Source organism: Ambystoma mexicanum, chromosome 2p, assembly GCF_040938575.1.
Source record: "Ambystoma mexicanum isolate Mex_15411 chromosome 2p, UKY_AmexF1_1, whole genome shotgun sequence".
NCBI classification, from domain to species: domain Eukaryota; kingdom Metazoa; phylum Chordata; class Amphibia; order Caudata; family Ambystomatidae; genus Ambystoma; species Ambystoma mexicanum.
In genome coordinates this window covers 1,271,867,245-1,271,881,537 of record NC_090923.1, presented here as the reverse complement: position 1 = coordinate 1,271,881,537, position 14,293 = coordinate 1,271,867,245, and positions in this window count along the sequence as shown.

Below are 14,293 nucleotides of genomic sequence, written 5' to 3'. Positions count from 1 at the left end.
GTGGGGGGCAACAGGAGGGAGACACGGGGCATGAGAGGTGGTTGGGGGAACATGAGGGAGACATGGGGCATGAGCGGGGTGTGGGGGGTAAGAGGAGAGAGACACGGGGCATGAGCGGGGGGTGGGAGGCAACAGCAAGTAGATACGGGGCATGAGTGGGGGGTGTGGTGCAACAGCAGGGAGACACGGGCATGAGTGGGGGGTGGGGGCAACAGCTGGGAGACAGGGGGCATGTGAGCGGGGGATGGGGGAGGGAGACACGGGCATGAGCGGGGGGTGGGGGGCAACAGCAAGGAGATAGGGTCATGAGTGGGGGGTGTGGGGCAACAGCAGGGAGACACGGGGCATGAGCGGGTGGGAGGGGGCAACAGCAGGGAGACACGGGACATGAGCTGGGGATGGGGGAACACGAGGGAGACACAGGGCATGAGAGGGGGTGGGGGGTAACAGGAGAGAGACACGGGGCATGAGCGGGGGGTGGGGGGCAACAGGAGGGAGACACGGGGCATGACCAGGGGGTGGGGGGCAACAGCAGGGAGACACGGGGCATGACCAGGACACAGGGCATGACCAGGGGGTGGGGGGCAACAGGAGAGAGACACGGGGCATGAGAGGGGGGTGGGGGGTAACAGGAGAGAGACACTGGGCATGAGTGGGGGGCAACAGGAGGGAGACACGGGGCATGACCAGGGGTGGGGGGCAACAACAGGGAGACACAGGGAATGACTGTGGGGTGGGGGGCAGCAGCAAGGAGACACGGGGCATGACCGGGGGGGTGGGGAGCAACAGCAGAGAGACACGGGGCATGAGAGGGGGGTGGGGAGTAACAGGAGAGAGACACAGAGCATGAGAGGGTGGTGGGGGGTAACAGGAGAGAGACACAGGGCATGAGTGGGGGGTGGGGGGCAACAGGAGAGAGACACGGGGCATGAGAGGGGGTAGGGGTAACTGGAGAGAGACACGGGGCATGAGCGGGGGTGGGGGTAACAGGAGAGAGACACAGGGTATGAGCGGGGGGTGGGGCAACAGCAGGGAGACATGGGGCATGAGAGGGGGGTGGGGGGCAACAGCATGGAGACACGGGGCATGACCGGGGGGTGGGGGGCAATAGGAGAGAGACACGGGGCATGAGAGGGGGGTGGAGGGCAACAGGAGCGAGATACAGGGCATGAGAGGGGGTGAGGGGTAACAGGAGAGAGACACGGGGCATGTGCGGGGGGGTGGGGCAACAGCAGGGAGACACGGGGCATGAGTGGAGGGTGAGGGCAACAGTAGGGAGACACGGGTCATGAGCCGGGGGTGGGGGTAACAGGAGAGAGACACAGGGCATGAGCAGGGGGTGGGGGGCAACAGCAGGGAGACATGGGGCATGACCGGGGGTTGGGGGGCAACATCAGGGAGACACGGTGCATGACCGGGGGGTGGAGGGCAACAGGAGAGAGATACAGGGCATGAGCAGGGGGTGGGGGGCAACAGCAGGGAGACATGGGGCATGAGCGGGGGGTGGGGGGAACACGAGGGAGACACTGGGCATGAGCGGGGGTGGGGGATAACAGGAGAGAGACACGGGGCATGAGCAGGTGGTGGGGGTAACAGCATGGAGACACGGGGCATGAGCAGGGAGTGGGGGGCAACAGCAGGGAGACATGGGGCATGACCGGGGAATGGGGAAATAGGAGAGAGACACGGGCATGAGTGGGGAGGAACAGCAGGAAGACAGGGGGCATGTGAGCGGGGGTGGAGGGAACTCGAGGGAGACACGGGGCATGAGCAGGGGGTGGGGGTAACAGGAGAGAGACATGGGGCATGAGCGGGGGTGGGGGCAACAGCAGGGAGACACGGGGCATGAGCAGGGGGTGGGGGGAACACGAGGGAGACACGGGGCATGAGCGGGGTGTGGGGGGTAAGAGTAGAGAGACACGGGGCATGAGCGGGGGGTGGGGGGCAACAGCAAGGAGATAGGGGGCATGAGTGGGGGGTGTGGGGCAACAGCAGGGAGACATGGGCATGAGTGGGGGGTGGGGGCAACAGCAGGGAGACAGGGGGCATGTGAGCGGGGGATGGGGGGAACATGAGGGAGACACGGGGCATGAGCAGGGGATGGGGTAACAGGAGAGAGACACGGGGCATGAGCGGGGGGTGGGGTGCAACAGCAGGGAGACACGGGCATGAGCGGGGGGCAACAGCAGGGAGACATGGGGCATGAGCGGAGAGTGGGGGGTAACAGGAGAGAGACACGGGGCATGAGCGGGGGGTGGGGGGAACACGAGGGAGACACAGGGCATGAGCAGGGGGTGGGGGGCAACATCAGGGAGACACGGGGCATGAGCGGGGGGTGGGGGAACACGAGGGAGACACGGGGCATGAGCGGGGGGTGGGGGGAACACAAGGGAGACACAGGGCATGAGCGTGGATGGGGTAACAGGAGAGAGACACGGGGCATGAGTGGGGGGCAACAGGAGGGAGACGCGGGGCATGAGCGGGGGTGGGGGCAACGGCAGGGAGACACAGGGCATGAGCAGAGGGTGGGGGGAACACGAGGGAGACACGGGGCATGAGAGGGGGGTGGGGGGTAGCAGGAGAGAGACACGGGGCATGAGCGGGGGGTGGGGGAGCAACAGCAGGGAGATACGGGGTATGACCGGGGGGTGGGGGGGCAACAGGAGAGAGACACAGTGCATGAGCTGGGGTGGGGGCAACAGAAGGGAGACACGGGGCATGAGCGGGGCATTGTGGGAACACGAGGGAGACACAGGGCATGAGAGGGGGGTGGGGTAACAGGAGAGAGACACGGGGCATGAGCGGGGGGTGGGGGGCAAAAGCAGGGAGACACGGGGCATGACCGGGGAGTGGGGGGCAACAGGAGAGAGACACAGGGCATGATCAGGGGGTGGGGGGAAACAGCAGGGAGACACGGGGCATGAGCGGGGGGTCGAGGGAACACGAGGGAGACACGGGGCATGAGCGGGGTGTGGGGGGTAAGAGGAGAGAGACACGGGGCATGAGCAGGGGGTGGGGGCAACAGCAAGGAGATACGGGGCATGAGTGGGGGGTGTGGGGCAACAGCAGGGAGACACGGGCATGAGTGGGGGTTGGGGGCAACAGCAGGGAGGCAGGGGGCATGTGAGCGGGGATGGGGGAACATGAGGGAGACACGGGGCATGAGCGGGGGGTGGGGGGCAACAGCAAGGAGATACAGGGCATGAGTGGGGGGTGTGGGGCAACAGCAGGGAGACACAGGCATGAGTGGGGGGTGGGGGCAACAGCAGGGAGACAGGGGGCATGTGAGTGGGGGAAGGGGGGAACATGAGGGAGACACGGGGCATGAGCAGGGGATGGGGGTAACAGGAGAGAGACACGGGGCATGAGTGGGGGGTGGGGTGCAACAGCAGGGAGACATGGGGCATGAGCGGGGGGCAACAGCTGGGAGACATGGGGCATGAGCGGGAGTGGGGGGTAACAGGAGAGAGACACGGGGCATGAGCGGGGGGTGGGGGAACACGAGGGAGACACAGGGCATGAGCAGGGGGTGGGGGGCAACATCAGGGAGACACAGGGCATGAGCAGGGGGTGGGGGAACACGAGGGAGACACGGGGCATGAGCGGGGGGTGGGGGGAACACAAGGGAGACACAGGGCATGAGCGGGGATGGGGGGTAACAGGAGAAAGACATGGGGCATGAGTGGGGGGCAATAGGAGGGAGACGCAGGGCATGAGCGGGGGTGGGGGGCAACAGCAGGGAGACACAGGGCATGAGCAGGGGGTGGGGGGAACACGAGGGAGACACGGGGCATGAGAGGGGGTGGGGGGTAGCAGGAGAGAGACACGGGGCATGAGCGGGGGGTGGGGGAGCAACAGCAGGGAGATACGGGGCATGACCGGGGGGTGGGGGGGCAACAGGAGAGAGACACAGTGCATGAGCAGGGGTGGGGGCAACAGAAGGGAGACACGGGGCATGAGCGGGGCATCGTGGGAACACGAGGGAGACACAGGGCATGAGAGGGGGGTGGGGTAACAGGAGAGAGACACGGGGCATGAGCGGGGGCTGGGGGGCAACAGCAGGGAGACACGGGGCATGACCGGGGAGTGGGGGGCAACAGGAGAGAGACACGGGGCATGATCAGGGGGTGGGGGGAAACAGCGGCGAGACACGGGGCATGAGCGGGGGGTCGGGGGAACACGAGGGAGACACGGGGCATGAGCAGGGGGTGGGGGGCAACAGCAGGGAGACACGGGGAATGAGCAGGGGTGGGGGCAACAGCAGGGAGACACGGTGCATGAGCAGGGGGTGGGGGGAACACAAGTGAGACACGGGGCATGAGCGGGGGGTGGGGGGAACAGGGGAGACACGGGGCATGAGCAGGGGGTGGGGGAACAGGAGGGAGACACGGGGCATGAGCGGGGAGGTGGGGAGCAACAGCAGGGAGACACGGGGCATGAGCGGGGGGTGGGGGCAACAGCAGAGAGACACGGGGCATGAGCGGGGGGTAGGGGAAACAGGGGAGACACGTGGGCATGAGCAGGGGTTGTAGGGGAAAAGGAGGGAGACACGGGGCATGAGCTGGGGGTGGGGGGCAACAGCAGGGAGACACGGAGCATGAGCGGGGTGGTGGGGAGAACACGAGCAAGACACGGGGCATAAGAGGGGGTGGGGGGTAACAGGAGGGAGACACGGGGCATGAGCGGGGGGTGGGGGGCAACAGGAGGGAGACACGGGGCATGAGCCGGGGGTGGGGGGCAACAGCAGGGAGACACAGGGCATGAGCGGGGTGGTGGGGAGAACATGAGCGAGACACGGGGCATAAGAGGGGATGGGGGGTAACAGGAGGGAGACACGGGGCATGAGCAGGGGGGTGGGGGGCAACAGCAGGGAGACACGGGGCATGACCGGGGTGGGGGGCAACAGGAAAGAGACACAGGGTATGCCCGGGGGGTGGAGCGAAACAGCAGGGAGACACAGAGCATGAGCAGGGGGTAGGGGGAACATGAGGGGGATACGGGCCATGAGCGGATAGTGGGGGAACAGTAGGGAGACACAGGGCAGGAGCCGGGAATGGGGGGAACAGGGGAGACATGCGGGCATGAGCGGGGCTGGGGGGGAACATGGGAGACACGTGGGCATGAGCGGGGGGTGGGGGGAACAGGGGAGACACGTGGGCATGAGCGGGGGTTGGAGGGGAAAAGGAGGGAGATCCGGGGCATGAGCGGGGGGGGGAACAGGGGAGACACGTGGGCATGAGCGGGGGGTGGGGGAACGGGAGGGAGACACGGGGCATGAGCGGGGGGGTGGGGAGTAACAGCAGGGAGACACGGGGCATGAGCGGGGGGTGGGGGGTAACAGGAGAGAGACACAGGGCCTGAGCGGGGGGTGGGGGGCAACAGCAAAGAGGCACGGGGCATCAGCGGGTGGGTGGGGGCAACAGCAGGGAGACACGGGGCATGAGCGGGGGAAGGGGGAACACGAGGGAGACACAGGGCAGGAGAGGGGGTGGGGGGTAACAGGAGAGAGACACGGGGCATGAGCGGGGGGTGGGGGGCAACAGGAGGGAGACATGGGGCATGACCGGGGGTGGGGGCAACAGCAGGGAGACACGGGGCATGAGCAGGGGGTGGGGGTAACAGGAGAGAGACACGGGCCTGAGCGGGGGGTGGGGGGCAACAGCAGAGAGACACGGGGCATGAGCGGGTGGGAGCGGGCAACAGCAGGGAGACACGGGGCATGAGCTGGGGATGGGGGAACACGAGGGAGACACAGGGCATGATAGGGGGTGCGGGGTAACAGGAGAGAGACACCGGGCATGAGCAGGGGATGGGGGACAACAGGAGGGAGACACGGGGCATGACCAGGGGGTGGGGGGCAACAGCAGGGAGACACGGGGCATGAGAGGGGGTGGGGGTAACAGGAGAGAGACACGGGGCATGAGTGGGGGGCATCAGGAGGGAGAAACGGGGCATGACCGGGGGTGGGGGGCAACAGCAGGGAGACACAGGGCATGACTGGGGGGTGGGGGGCAACAGCAAGGAGACACGGGGCATGACCGGGGCGTGGGGAGCAACAGGAGCGAGACAATGGGCATGAGAGGGGGGTGGGGAGTAACAGGAGAGAGACACAGAGCATGAGAGGGGGGTGGGGGGTAACAGGAGAGAGACACAAGTCATGAGTGGGGGGTGGGGGGCAACAGGAGAGAGACACGGGGCATGAGAGGGGGTAGGGGTAACTGGAGAGAGACACGGGGCATGAGCGGGGGTCGGGGTAACAGGAGAGAGACACGGGGTATGAGCGGAGGGTGGGGCAACAGCAGGGAGACACGGGGCATGAGAGGGGGGTGGGGGGCAACAGCATGGAGACACGGGGCATGACCGGGGGGTGGTGGGCAACAGGAGAGAGACACGGGGCATGAGAGGGGGGTGGAGGGCAACAGGAGCGAGATAGAGGGCATGAGTGGGGGGTGGGGGGCAACAGGAGAGAGACACAGGGCATGAGAGGGGGTAGGGGTAACTGGAGAGAGACACGGGGCATGAGAGTGGGTGGGGAGTAACAGGAGAGAGACACAGAGCATGAGAGGGGGGTGGGGGGTAACAGGAGAGAGACACAGGGCATGAGTGGGGGGTGAGGGGCAACAGGAGAGAGACACGGGGCATGAGAGGGGGTAGGGGTAACTGAAGAGAGACACGGGGCATGAGAGGGGGTGGGGGGTAACAGGAGAGAGACACGGGGCATGTGCGGGGGGTGGGGGGCAACAGCAGGGAGACACAGGGCATGAGCGGGGTGGTGGGGAGAACAAGAGCAAGACACGGGGCATAAGAGGGGGTGGGGGGTAACAGGAGGGAGACACGGGGCATGAGCGGGGGGTGGGGGGCAACAGGAGGGAGACACGGGGCATGAGCCGGGGGTGGGGGGCAACAGCAGGGAGACACAGGGCATGAGCGGGGCGGTGGGGAGAACACGAGCGAGACACGGGGCATAAGAGGGGGTGGGGGGTAACAGGAGGGAGACACGGGGCATGAGCAGGGAGGTGGGGGGCAACAGCAGGGAGACACGGGGCATGACCGGGGTGGGAGGCAACAGGAAAGAGACACAGGGTATGCCCGGGGGGTGGAGCGAAACAGCAGGGAGACACAGAGCATGAGCAGGGGGTAGGGGGAACATGAGGGGGACACGGGCCATGAGCGGGTAGTGGGGGAACAGTAGGGAGACACAGGGCAGGAGCCGGGGGTGGGGGGAACAGGGAAGACATGCGGGCATGAGCGGGGGGTCGGGGGAACACGAGGGAGACACGGGGCATGAGCAGGGGGTGGGGGGCAACAGCAGGGAGACACAGGGAATGAGCAGGGGTGGGGGCAACAGCAGGGAGACACGGTGCATGAGCAGGGGGTTGGAGGGGAAAAGGAGGGAGATCCGGGGCATGAGCGGGGGGTGGGGAGAACAGGGGAGACACGTGGGCATGAGCGGGGGGTGGGGGAACGGGAGGGAGACACGGGGCATGAGCGGGGGGGTGGGGAGTAACAGCAGGGAGACACGGGGCATGAGCGGGGGGTGGGGGCAACAGCAGAGAGACACGGGGCATGAGCGGGGGGTGGGGGGTAACAGGAGAGACACAGGGCCTGAGCGGGGGGTGGGGGGCAACAGGAGGGAGACATGGGGCATGACCGGGGGTGGGGGCAACAGCAGGGAGACACGGGGCATGAGCAGGGGGTGGGGGGTAACAGGAGAGAGACACGGGCCTGAGCGGAGGGTGGGGGGCAACAGCAGGGAGACACGGGGCATGAGCAGGGGATGGGGGACAACAGGAGGGAGACACGGGGCATGACCAGGGGGTGGGGGGCAACAGCAGGGAGACACGGGGCATGAGAGGGGGTGGGGGTAACAGGAGAGAGACACGGGGCATGAGTGGGGGGCATCAGGAGGGAGACACGGGGCATGACCGGGGGTGGGGGGCAACAGCAGGGAGACACAGGGCATGACTGGGGGGTGGGGGGCAACAGCAAGGAGACACGGGGCATGACCGGGGGGTGGGGAGAAACAGGAGCGAGACAATGGGCATGAGAGGGGGGTGGGGAGTAACAGGAGAGAGACACAGAGCATGAGAGGGGGGTGGGGGGTAACAGGAGAGAGACACAAGTCATGAGTGGGGGGTGGGGGGCAACAGGATAGAGACACGGGGCATGAGAGGGGGTAGGGGTAACTGGAGAGAGACACGGGGCATGAGCGGGGGTGGGGGTAACAGGAGAGAGACACGGGGTATGAGCGGAGGGTGGGGCAACAGCAGGGAGACACGGGGCATGAGAGGGGGGTGGGGGGCAACAGCATGGAGACACGGGGCATGACCGGGGGTGGTGGGCAACAGGAGAGAGACACGGGGCATGAGAGGGGGGTGGAGGGCAACAGGAGCGAGATAGAGGGCATGAGTGGGGGGTGGGGGGCAACAGGAGAGAGACACGGGGCATGAGAGGGGGTAGGGGTAACTGGAGAGAGACACGGGGCATGAGAGTGGGTGGGGAGTAACAGGAGAGAGACACAGAGCATGAGAGGGGGGTGGGGGGTAACAGGAGAGAGACACAGGGCATGAGTGGGGGGTGGGGGCAACAGGAGAGAGACACGGGGCATGAGAGGGGGTAGGGGTAACTGAAGAGAGACACGGGGCATGAGAGGGGGTGGGGGGTAACAGGAGAGAGACACGGGGCATGTGCGGGGGGTAGGGGGCAACAGCAGGGAGACACAGGGCATGAGCGGAGGGTGAGGGCAACAGCAGGGAGACCCGGGGCATGAGCGGGGGTGGGGGCAACAGTAGGGAGACACGGGTCATGAGCGGGGGGTGGGGGTAACAGGAGAGAGACATGGGGCATGAGCAGGGGGTGGGGGGCAACAGCAGGGAGACATGGGGCATGACCGGGGGTTGGGGGGCAATAGCAGGGAGACACGGTGCATGACCGGGGGGTGGGGGGCAACAGGAGAGAGACACAGGACATGAGCAGGGGGTGGGGGGCAACAGCAGGGAGACATGGGGCATGAGCGGGGGGTGGGGGGAACACGAGGGAGACACTGGGCATGAGCGGGGGTGGGGGGTAACAGGAGAAAGACACGGGGCATGAGCAGGTGGTGGGGGTAACAGCATGGAGACACGGGGCATGAGCCGGGAGTGGGGGGCAACAGCAGGGAGACATGGGGCATGACCGGGGAATGGGGCAATAGGAGAGAGACACGGGCATGAGTGGGGGGGTGAGGGGCAACAGCAGGAAGACAGGGGGCATGTGAGCGGGGGGTGGAGGGAACACGAGGGAGACATGAGGCATGAGCGAGGGTGGGGGTAACAGGAGAGAGACATGGGGCATGAGCGGGGCCGGGGGCAACAGCAGGGAGACACGGGGCATGAGCAGGGGGTGGGGGGAACATGAGGGAGACACGGGGCATGAGCGGGGTGTGGGGGGTAAGAGTAGAGAGACACAGGGCATGAGCGGGGGGTGGGGGGCAACAGCAAGGAGATACGGGGCATGAGTGGGGGGTGTGGCGCACAGCAGGGAGACACGGGCATGAGTGGGGGGTGGGGGAACATGAGGGAGACACGGGGCATGAGCAGGGGATGGGGGTAACAGGAGAGAGACACGGGGCATGAGCGGGGGGTGGGGTGCAACAGCAGGGAGACACGGGGCATGAGCTGGGGGCAACAGCAGGGAGACATGGGGCATGAGCGGGGAGTGGGGGGTAACAGGAGAGAGACACGGGGCATGAGCGGGGGGTGGGGGGAACATGAGGGAGACACAGGGCATGAGCAGGGGGTGGGGGGCAACATCAGGGAGACACGGGGCATGAGCGGGGGGTGGGGGAACAAGAGGGAGACACGGGGCATGAGCGGGGGGTGGGGGGAACACAAGGGAGACACAGGGCATGAGCGGAGATGGGGGGTAACAGGAGAGAGACATGGGGCATGAGTGGGGGGCAACAGGAGGGAGACGCAGGGCATGAGCGGGGGTGGGGGGCAACAGCAGGGAGACACAGGGCATGAACAGGGGGTGGGGGGAACACGAGGGAGACACGGGGCATGAGAGGGGTTGGGGGTAGCAGGAGAGAGACACGGGGCATGAGCGGGGGTGGGGGAACAACAGCATGGAGATACCCCGCATGACCGGTGACGGGAGAGGGCAACAGGAGAGAGACACAGTGCATGAGCAGGGGTGGGGGCAACAGAAGGGAGACACGGCGCATGAGCGGGGCATCGTGGGAACACGAGGGAGACACAGGGCATGAGAGGGGGGTGGGGTAACAGGAGAGAGACACGGGGCATGAGCGGGGGGCAACAGCAGGGAGACACGGGGCATGACCGGGGAGTGGGGGGCAACAGGAGAGAGACACGGGGCATGATCAGGGGTTGGGGGGAAACAGCAGGGAGACACGGGGCATGAGCGGGGGGTCGGGGGAACACGAGGGAGACACGGGGCATGAGCAGGGGGTGGGGGGCAACAGCAGGGAGACACGGGGAATGAGCAGGGGTGGGGGGCAACAGCAGGGAGACACGGTGCATGAGCAGGGGGTGGGGGGAACACAAGTGAGACACGGGGCATGAGCGGGGGGTGGGGGGAACAGGGGAGACACGGGACATGAGCAGGGGGTGGGGGAACAGGAGGGAGACATGGGGCATGAACGGGGGTGGGGGGAAACAGGGGAGACATGGGGCATGAGCTGGGGGTGGGGGGCAACAGGAGGGAGACACAGGGCATGAGCGGGGGGTGGGGGGCAACACAAGGGAGACACAGGGCATGAGCGGGGGTTGGGGGGCAACAAGAGGGAGACACGGGGCATGAGCGGGGGTGGGGGAACATGAGGGAGACACGGGTCATGAGTGGGGTGTGGGGGGCAACAAGAGGGAGACACGGGGCATGAGCGGGGGGTGGGGGGTAACAGGAGAGAGACACGGGGCATGAGCGGGGGTTGGGGAGCAACAGCACGGAGACACGGGGCATGACCGGGGGGTGGAGGGCAACAGCAGGGAGACACGGGGCATGACGGGAGGTGGGGGGCAATAGTAGAGAGACACGGGGCATGAGCACGGGGTGGGGGGCAACAGCAGGCAGACACGGGGCATGAGCGGGGGTGGGGGGCAATACGCGGGAGACAAAGGGCATGAGCGTTGGTGGGGGGCAACAAGAGGGAGACACAGGGCATGAGTGAGGGTTGGGGGGCAACAGGAGGGAGACACGGGCATGAGCGGGGGTGGGGGGTAACAGGGGAGACACGGTGCATGAGCTGGGGGTGGGGGGAACAGGAGGGAGACACGGGGCATGAACGGTGGTGGGGGGGAACAAGGGAGACACGGGGTATGGGCTGGGGGTGGGGGAACAGGAGGGAGACACGGGGCAAGAGAGAGGGTGGGGGTAACAGGGGAGACATGGGGCATGAGCGGGGTGTGGGGGAAACAAGAGAGAGACACAGGGCATGAGCGGGGAGTGGGGGGAAACTAGAGAGAGACACGGGCATGAGCAGGGGGTGGGGGGTACAGGAGGGAGACACGGGTAATGAGCAGGGGTGGGGGGAACGGGATATCCGCTCCTCGTCCTCCGTAGGCCACCGTGTGCCGATGGCGTGTCTCCTGCAAGTCTGCAGCAGCCTGGGACGTTCAGGAAGTGTAATCCACATGAGCCTCACACAGCCCCATTGGAGGCCCCGCTGTCCTCTGATTTTATCGCATCGGAATTTTCGCTTGCTCCGTTGTGATAATCACTTGTGAACTCTCAAGTCACCGCAGAGCTTGCCACAGATGCCAATATATGAACAATAAAATAAGATGGCGGGCGTCTCTGAAAATATGATGCACTACACGCTTTACTGCAGCCAATGGGAGAGCACGTCAGATGTCCGCGGACATCACGCAAGTCGCTTGCCCAATCCCCGTCCCTGTCCACGGAGCGAAAACGGAAGTGTGTCCACGAAGGGGACACAGATATCACTAATTTTTTTCACTTACATTTTTGTCTTTTTTTAAAAAAACGACTTGACGGATTTACACCAAATAAAAAAAAGCACGCTTTCGGGACTAAGCCGCCGCTCCCGCTGCAAATTTGGTGTAAATCCATCCAGCGGTCTGGGCTGTAGTAAACCGATGGATGGATGGCCATGCACACAGGACCAAAATTATAAGTACTAAAGTTATAAGCCACAATGGGTGTGATATGTTGCGGTGGTTTTGGCGAGGACCGTCAGTCTTGCATACATGGCTGAAGGCCATGCACACAAGAGCAAAGTTATAAGCCCTGAGGTTATAAGCTATCATGGATTTCATAAACTGTAGTGGTTGTGTCCAGGATCTAGAGTCTTGGGTGCATACGTTATAAGCCCTGAAGTTATAAGCTATCATGGATTTCATAAACTGTCGTGGTGTGTCCAGGATCTAGAGTCTTGGGTGCATAAGTTATAAGCCCTAAAGTTATAAGCTATCATGGATTTCATAAACTGTAGTGGTTGTGTCCAGGATCTAGAGTCTTGGCTGCATAAATTATAAGCCCTGAAGTTATAAGCTATCATGGATTTCATAAACTGTAGTGGTTGTGTCCAGGATCTACAGTCTTGGGTGCATAAGTTATAAGCCCTGAAGTTATAAGCTATCATGGATTTCATAAACTGTAGTGTTTGTGTCCAGGATCTAGAGACTTGGGTGCATAAGTTATAAACCCTGAAGTTATAAGCTATCATGGATTTCATAAACTGTCGTGGTGTGTCCAGGATCTAGAGTCTTGGATGCATGGCCTTTGTAAGTACTGAAGTTATAAGCCACAATGGGTGTGATATGCTGTGGTGGTTGTGGCTAAGACCTAGAGTCTTGGGTGCATGGCTGAAGGCCGTAGGCCGTAGGCTATACATCCAAGACTCTAGGCCCTGGCCACAACCACCACACAATATTACAGCCATAGATCACACATATAGATTTGAATGTGTATGAAATGTTTGAAAGTATACTTACTGTTTCATTTGTTGAGATTCAATATTTTTTTACATGACTTTAGTACTTGGAGGAAATATTCTTTTTCAATTTCTGTGATAAAAGAAAAGAGCATGTTAGTGTATGTATTTTATAAAGACTTATTACATTGCATAATAGACATTTTAGCTTTTTTTCGCCCCTCATATTTAGTTTACAAACCAGTGTACTGTGCATTTTGCTCAGTTTCTGTGTTTGTTTTTCAAATCATCGGGTCTGGGGGAAAAAAATCCTTGTAGGATTAAAAAAAAATCCTTTTTTGTTATGCTGCAAACTATTTGTTTCCTTTGAGTGTTCACTTGTTGTTTCTGGTTAATGTTGTATCTGTTGGCTTGTTACACATTTATGAAGCAGTTAGATACCTGTTGGCATATTCTGTCTATTTTTTGTTACACTTCAGTGCCATTCATTTATCTGTGTGGTTGTTATGCAATGTTTGGCCACTTAGATACCTGTTGGCATATTCTAACTGTTTATAGTCTTTTAATTGCATTTTTGTTATTGTTGAAGTGCACATTAGTTATTAAATTTTGGCTTTAAGAAGATTAAATAAGCATTTGTAAGATTTGCTGGTAATCTCTGCTTTAGAGTAATGCTACTATCATTACATTCGAACCATCCACATTTCTTTTTAAAATATTCAGTGTAGTGACCTGCATTGGTTGTGGCTCCTGCGTGGTAGATTATACCTATTGTTGTGAAGGTTTTCTTACCAAGTGACACTTGACCGTGTGTGAATCCAGTCAGCTTGCAGTTGTTTTTGGTACCATCTGCATTGTAACATAGAAGCATTCGTATTATGTAGTTACTATGTGTTTGTATCAGTAAGGTGGAGCGATTATCTGAATTGCAGATAGTACACAATCTGCCATGGTTTGCATTTTGTACAAGTTGCTGAAATGGAATGGATTCACAATTAGGTATGGATACATACACAAATCGCTCATTAGTGATTTGTTCCTGTGTCACATTGTTGCAGAGAGTGCATGTATGTTTCCACATGTATGAAATCTGGAAGATTCCATTTATAGGTATGTTTTTGTTTTCAAGTACTTGTAGTATGTTCATTAGAAATTCTTGTGGATCTTCTTGTGAGTTTATAGTGAACCTCACCATTCAAGTACAGTAGTCCATTTCTTGTCTTATTCCGTGAACACTATATGTGTTGTCAGGATTGTTTGTTGCGTTTCTATGAAGGACTAACATTTGCAAACACAATTGGTCTGTACTGTGTAAGTAAATGTTGTTAACAATTGGTGGCAATTGAAATAGAATATTCATTGCTACATTTGCATAGCAATTTACACCAGTTACATTTGAAA